The sequence below is a fragment of the Amblyomma mixtum genome, chromosome 1, assembly GCF_055824585.1.
Source record: "Amblyomma mixtum isolate Tamu chromosome 1, ASM5582458v1, whole genome shotgun sequence".
NCBI classification, from domain to species: domain Eukaryota; kingdom Metazoa; phylum Arthropoda; class Arachnida; order Ixodida; family Ixodidae; genus Amblyomma; species Amblyomma mixtum.
The window spans coordinates 137,162,456-137,170,415 of record NC_143012.1 but is presented as its reverse complement, the minus strand read 5'-3'; the positions used below and the strand labels follow the sequence as shown (position 1 = coordinate 137,170,415).

At 48.8% G+C, this 7,960-nt stretch overlaps 1 pseudogene; it reads left to right on the top strand.

Moving 5' to 3' along the window:
* The first annotated feature begins 60 nt into the window (after positions 1-60).
* On the top strand, positions 61-6,987 carry LOC149367701 (uncharacterized; annotated as a pseudogene).
* The last annotated feature ends 973 nt before the right edge of the window (positions 6,988-7,960 follow it).

Genomic DNA, 7,960 nt, shown 5'->3' with positions numbered 1-7,960 from the left:
TTTGGATACCAGTCATGGTAACCTCATTTTGATAAATGTGAAATGCTGCTAAACCAACAGACGCGGGTTCGATCCCAGCCGTGGCGATCGAATTTCTATAGCCCCTCGGTCAGAGTCACAATTCTTTTTTTTTACTGGCCTTAATGACTTGCGCAATAATAGAAGTTTCCATGTGACAATTGGGCCACTCGAGTGTAGAGCCGCTGAGGTGTCGCAGTGGTTATGGCTCTCGACTGCTAAACCAACAGACGCGGGTTCGATCCCAGCCGCTGCGGTCGAATTTCTATAGCCCCTCGGTCACAGTCACAATTCTTTTTTTTTACTGGCCTTAATGACTCGCGCAATAATAGAAGTTTCCATGTGACAATTGGGCCACTCGAGTGTAGAGCCGCTGAGGTGTCGCAGTGGTTATGGCTCTCGACTGCTGAACCAAAAGACGCGGGTTCGATCCCAGCCGCTGCGGTCGAATTTCTATAGCCCCTCGGTCAGAGTCACAATTCTTTTTTTTTACTGGCCTTAATGACTCGCGCAATAATAGAAGTTTCCATGTGACAATTGGGCCACTCGAGTGTAGAGTCGCTGAGGTGTCGCAGTGGTTATGGCTCTCGACTGCTGAACCAAAAGACGCGGGTTCGATCCCAGCCGCTGCGGTCGAATTTCTATAGCCCCTCGGTCAGAGTCACAATTCTTTTTTTTTACTGGCCTTAATGACTCGCGCAATAATAGAAGTTTCCATGTGACAATTGGGCCACTCGAGTGTAGAGCCGCTAAGGTGTCGCAGTGGTTATGGCTCTCGACTGCTGAACCAAAAGACGCGGGTTCGATCCCAGCCGCTGTGGTCGAATTTCTATAGCCCCTCGGTCACAGTCACAATTCTTTTTTTTTACTGGCCTTAATGACTCGCGCAATAATAGAAGTTTCCATGTGACAATTGGGCCACTCGAGTGTAGAGCCGCTGAGGTGTCGCAGTGGTTATGGCTCTCGACTGCTGAACCAAAAGACGCGGGTTCGATCCCAGCCGCTGCGGTCGAATTTCTATAGCCCCTCGGTCAGAGTCACAATTCTTTTTTTTTACTGGCCTTAATGACTCGCGCAATAATAGAAGTTTCCATGTGACAATTGGGCCACTCGAGTGTAGAGTCGCTGAGGTGTCGCAGTGGTTATGGCTCTCGACTGCTAAACCAACAGACGCGGGTTCGATCCCAGCCGCTGCGGTCGAATTTCTATAGCCCCTCGGTCACAGTCACAATTCTTTTTTTTTACTGGCCTTAATGACTCGCGCAATAATAGAAGTTTCCATGTGACAATTGGGCCACTCGAGTGTAGAGCCGCTGAGGTGTCGCAGTGGTTATGGCTCTCGACTGCTGAACCAAAAGACGCGGGTTCGATCCCAGCCGCTGCGGTCGAATTTCTATAGCCCCTCGGTCAGAGTCACAATTCTTTTTTTTTACTGGCCTTAATGACTCGCGCAATAATAGAAGTTTCCATGTGACAATTGGGCCACTCGAGTGTAGAGTCGCTGAGGTGTCGCAGTGGTTATGGCTCTCGACTGCTGAACCAAAAGACGCGGGTTCGATCCCAGCCGCTGCGGTCGAATTTCTATAGCCCCTCGGTCAGAGTCACAATTCTTTTTTTTTACTGGCCTTAATGACTCGCGCAATAATAGAAGTTTCCATGTGACAATTGGGCCACTCGAGTGTAGAGCCGCTGAGGTGTCGCAGTGGTTATGGCTCTCGACTGCTGAACCAAAAGACGCGGGTTCGATCCCAGCCGCTGTGGTCGAATTTCTATAGCCCCTCGGTCACAGTCACAATTCTTTTTTTTTACTGGCCTTAATGACTCGCGCAATAATAGAAGTTTCCATGTGACAATTGGGCCACTCGAGTGTAGAGCCGCTGAGGTGTCGCAGTGGTTATGGCTCTCGACTGCTGAACCAAAAGACGCGGGTTCGATCCCAGCCGCTGCGGTCGAATTTCTATAGCCCCTCGGTCAGAGTCACAATTCTTTTTTTTTACTGGCCTTAATGACTCGCGCAATAATAGAAGTTTCCATGTGACAATTGGGCCACTCGAGTGTAGAGTCGCTGAGGTGTCGCAGTGGTTATGGCTCTCGACTGCTGAACCAAAAGACGCGGGTTCGATCCCAGCCGCTGCGGTCGAATTTCTATAGCCCCTCGGTCAGAGTCAATTCTTTTTTTTTACTGGCCTTAATGACTCGCGCAATAATAGAAGTTTCCATGTGACAATTGGGCCACTCGAGTGTAGAGCCGCTGAGGTGTCGCAGTGGTTATGGCTCTCGACTGCTGAACCAAAAGACGCGGGTTCGATCCCAGCCGCTGCGGTCGAATTTCTATAGCCCCGCGGTCAGAGTCACAATTCTTTTTTTTTTACTGGCCTTAATGACTCGCGCAATAATAGAAGTTTCCATGTGACAATTGGGCGACTCGAGTGTAGAGCCGCTGAGGTGTCGCAGTGGTTATGGCTCTCGACTGCTGAACCAAAAGACATGGGTTCGATCCCAGCCGCGGCGGTCGAATTTCTATAGCCCCTCGGTCAGAGTCACAATTCTTTTTTTACCGGGCTTAATAACTCATGCAATAATAAAAGCTTCCATGTGACAGTTGGGCCACTTGAGTGTGAAGCCACTGAGGTGGGAGATTCGACTTCCGGCCACCGACCGTGACGGGACGTGCACATCATGGGCTCCCAAGGAGCGGTTTCAGCGGCTCAGCCGAGCCACGGTATCAGGAGTACGGAAAAGCCGAATGAGGATTACCAGCTGGTTCTGCCACATCTGCCCACAGATGCCCACATTTTGAAGGCTGTTTTTCTGCATGACGACATTGATGCCAGGCCGTACCGTGTGGAACATTTTCGTGACGCTCTTGCACGATTGTCACTGCTGCCGGAAGTGGTCGCCCTAGGGGCGCATCGAATAAATCACCTTTGGGCAGTAACATTCAGCGATGAAGAAGACAAGCAGAAGATACTGCAGGCCGATGCATTCAACGTCAAGGAGCACCGTTGTGTGGTAATTGACCCCAGCAGCCAGGGCGTCCGGCTGAAGCTGTTTTGGCTGCTGCACGATGTGCACGACGATGACGTGCGGACCGCGTTGGTGCCATTTGGAAAAGTGATTAATGTAGCCAGAGACAAGTGGAATGTATAAGGCTGCGTCGACAAGTCTTCCACAACGCGGATGGTCACGCTAAAACTCAAGTTGGGCGTCACTATCGAGGATTTGCCACATCAGCTGCGTATCGCTGAGGTTGTCGCACTTGTTCAAGTCTCTGGCAGAGCGTCATTGTGTCTCCGGTGCCATTGAACCGGTGACATATGTCGTGTGCGGCGTTGCAGACTGTGTCGTCGATACGGCCACGATTAGAGCCATTGTGTGCGAACGTACGCGAGCGTTACAGTCCTGGCCCGGAAGGATGAGGTGGCAGAACGCCTGATGGATGAATCAGACGCCGCAGAAGCCACCCTAGAAGGCAGCGAAGAAAACACTGCAAAAGATACGCCCCTCGAGAATGACAAGGCAGGGGAAAAGCTTAACGAAAAAAACCTGCGGGCAGAACATTACCCCTGAAGTATCTGCATCGACATCCGCGGGGAAGAATGAAAATGGCTTGATGGAAGCGAACCTTCAAACTCGAAGGAGGCCGCTGTACGTGAAAACGAAGACTTTGAGATGGCCCTGGCTTCCAGCACGCCTGCAAAGCAGGCACATGTGGATACCGACGAAAAGACCAACCAAGATGGGACGGGACACGAAGAACCCCCCGCAAAGTCCGTTCCAGTTCGTCGGTCCTCCTTGAAACCGAAGCCTATTGTGCCTCCAGACCGCAGGACTACGTCAGCATTCGAACGCAGCAGTGGCATCCCGGTCAGCGATCGGGACCAGTGAGTGTCGAATCACCCTCCTGGTTTTTGCGACGGACTGACACCAGGACTTATTGTAATTGACACGTGAGTACCACGTCATGCGACTTCTACATGCTTTAGATGGCGGTCAATTCCGAAAGTAAGACTACGCGTGGCGACGCTGAATGTGCGAGGCCTTTCAGGGCGCAGAAGACAACAACAGCTGAGTAGTCTTTTATTAGAAAATGATATCGATCTGCTGGCTGTCCAAGAAACAAAAATCGAAAGTGAAGAATAAACAGCGTATAGTCGAAGTTTCCCGCCATAGGTATAAAGTATGCGTTTGTCATGCTGTGCAAAAGTCTGGGGGTCGTATCATTTTAATCCGCAATGCTATTGCTGCTGTTGAATCGGTGATGACGTGTGAAATGGGACAACCTGTCTGTGATTTTGTTTTTTCTGGAATGCCATGGAGAACTGTGTGTGTCTACGCACCAAACAGATGTAATGAACGCGAATCTTTCTTTAAATAATTGTTGAATCGTGCGTGACTTGCGAAAGGTGTGTTTTATTGCTTGGAGGCTAATTGTGTGTGCAGACCGGAGGACAGAACAGCGAATCGAGTCGTTAGCGACATAAGTGCTGAATTGCTCTTGCAAATGGCTAATGAAAATGAGCTAGAAGACATTGGCATTGTACTGACAGCTGGGGACGAAGCAAATTACACGCACTTTCAAGGTGGTTGTCACTCAAGACTTGATCGCATATATGTGCCGGTTGAGTTGGCGCCAATTTGTTGTAGTTGATAGACGCAACACGTAAGCTTTACTGACCACCCTCTGGTTCACCATTGGGAGGAATGAAAAGCTGCAAAATACAACTGGGGCTTATAGAAATTCGATGACAAATTGCTTCAAGATGAAACATTTGTTGCTAAAGCCAAGGAATACCTCACGAACATGTTGCTGAGCACATCTGAAACTTTTATACAGGAGTGGGAACAATTTAAGTGCGACCTTAAAGTCACTGCGATAGGTATAGAGCGTCCGCACTCATGCACAAAGAAAGACAAGAAAAAGAACCCCATAGCGACCTAGATTACATGCTTAGTGCAGAAAGCAATAAGCCAGGACTGTTCACAAACGAAATAAAATAAAAAGTAAACTGGAAGTGATGGACGAGGAAACTTACTGCGGCGTGCTGATAAGGGCGGGTGCCAAGAAGCTCTGGCAAGGGCAAACTCCCACGAAACGAGCGATGAAAAGAGGCACGCGGTGAAAAAAGAGGTAAACAAGATTTGTTATCGCAATGAAGTAACCACTTAAAGGGTGTTGGTGGAGCTTGCATTTCTGGAGTATTACAGATCCTTGCTTAGCCAGAAATTAAATGCCCGACTGTTTTGCAACCGACTTTCTTCCACTCATGCCTGTCGTGGATGACGACGTAAAGCAGGTGCTTGAGAGACCTATAACTGCGGCAGAAATTGAAATAGCCATAGAAGAATTAAGGCCCAGTAAGTCGCCTGGGCCGGATGGTCTTGGGGCCGCCATATACAAGTTCTTTAAGACCGAAATGGCTGCTCCTCTTGAGCGCATGATAGCTGAATGCTATGAGAACATCATGGCCCCTCCATCTTTCAGGATGTCTCATATAATACTAATTCCAAAAACGGAGGACCCGGTTATTTATTTATTTATTTCATTTATTTATTTATTTATTTCATAATACTGTAGGCCACTGCTTGGCCCAAGCAGGAGTGAACTTACATTGTTACATAACCAAAAGAATAAAATTATTCAATATTAGCAGCACATGGATACAAAACATACAAATAAGCAATTTCAGCAGGTAAGCAGACGATTTAACGCATCAGAAAAATTTTGCGAGGAAAAACAGATTCCGGCAACGAATTCCAATCTTGCACTGTTCTAGGGAAAAAACTGTATTTAATACTGTTAGTTTTGGCGAAAAGGGGAGTAAGTGAGTAGGCTACTCTGCGTCAAAAACTACCGCCCTATAAGCCTAACAAATGTTCACTATAAAATTTACAAGAAGGTGCTAGCAAGACGACTACAAAATGTCATTACATCATTAGTAGGTCCACATCAGACATGGCATAAAAGGCAGGACAATTTTTACGAATATTCACACAGCAAGGAGTGTTCTGGAATTCTGTGACTCAATGCAAGACCGCGTGGCTATGTTGCAATTAGATCTGCACAAGGCTTTTGATAGGGTTGGACGTGCCATCCTGTTTGCACTTTTAGAGCATTGTAAATGTTGGATCTGTCATCACTGACGGTGTGAAAATGGTTTATAAAGAGTGCGCTGCAAAATTGGTTATAAACGGGTTTGAGCGAAAACATACCATTTCTGTCTTCTGTCCGACAGGGCTGTGCACTCTCGCCCCTACTATTTGCACTTTATCTGGAGCCATTCTGCTTAAGGCTCCTTACGAGACCAAATATTCAAGGGTATACCTTTTTTGATGCCGAAGTTACGGCCTTAGCCTACGCAGACGACATCGCTGTGTTTTGTACCGACCAAGACAGTGTTTGTGCAGTTGACGAAGAAGCTAGCTGCAGAGTTCTGCAGGTTAACTGGAAGCACAATAAGTTGGTCAAAATGTTTAGGTTTCTGGCATGGAGACTGGGAACACACGCCAGAACACCATGCAATGGACGAAAACCCCTGGCAAGTACTTGGATGTGCCGCTGAATCACTAATACCAAAGAATATTGGGAACACAGCGTGTCAAGTCTCAGACCAGCAAATGGGGAGGACACAATTCTATTTTTTTCGCGAGCCACAGTGTGTAATGTATTCCTGATGGCTAAAATATTTTATGTTCTGCAAGCGCTGTCGATGCCGAGAGTGTCTGAGCAGAAAGTGCACAGAGTGTTTGCGACGTTCACATGGGCGTCTACATGGGTGGTGGTGGTGTAAAACATTTATTTATACTATGTACAAGAGAGGTATTGCTTGGACCGTGCCTGAAGGGCCCGGCCCTCACAATCACTAGGAGGGATCCCTAGTCCGGGACCCCTGTGGCCTCCGCGGCGGCCCGGGCTCTTGTCACCAGGGCTCGTTGGTCCTGGAGAGTTGAGCAGCCCAGCAGGGCAGCCTCCCAGTCCTCTCGGGTGGGGTGGGGGTGGGGTGGGGGTGGGGTGGGGTGGGAAAGCAGGATTGGCAGGGCATGCCCACACCATGTGATACGTGTCCACAAACACTTTCCCACAGTGTGGACACTCGCCCGAAAAGGCCGAATTGAAATGTTTGAGCACTGCCGGGCACAGTACCGTGTTGGTGTAGAGGCGAAGAAGCCAACGTTCCTCTGCCTTCTTGAGGCCTTTACAGGGGGGTGGGCATCAGCCGTGAGCGTTTTGATACAGGAGAGATCTCCCGAAAAGTAATAGCCGGATGATGGTACGCCGGGTTGGGAAATCCCGGTACTCACATCTGTGTAAAATTTGGAAGGCACGATCTGGAATTTTGCCCTGTTCAAAATTGCGGCAAACTTCCCTTGAGTCGGTGATAATGATTCGGGACGCTGGATCCGAGCGGAGGCCATTTCCGAGCAGTATGGTGCTCGACCAGGGGTATTTTACACGGACGTGGCCGGTCCACACCATGGGGGTTGGTACACGGCTGCCGTCGTCCACCAAAACAACCCAGTTCAGGGCCTCACCTTCCGTGCCCCCAACATTACATTCGCGGAGGAAGTTGCTGTCGCACTTGCAGCTGCGGTGCACATACGTCTACATGGGAGCGTACAAGCCGCTGCGACCTGTTTCATACTGTGAGGAACGGAGGTCTTGGGCTATTGCATTTATTTTTCAAGCAAATTGTGACCAGATTTTTCTTAGTGCGCTTCCAGATTTTTTCTTAGAACTGTAATCGAAGTGCGATTAATTCATTCGCTGCCTGAGTATATAGTGTCTACAGTTTCAAGGCCGAGCGCGTTAAGCGCCTTTTTGCGTGAAGTTGTCGCGTCTTTTCGTATCCTCCAGGCGAGGTTTTCGAATGAGTATTTGGCTGCAGTTACACGGAAGAAGTTATATAAGGATCTCGTCCAAGTGTCTTTGTCGGTACCTGTG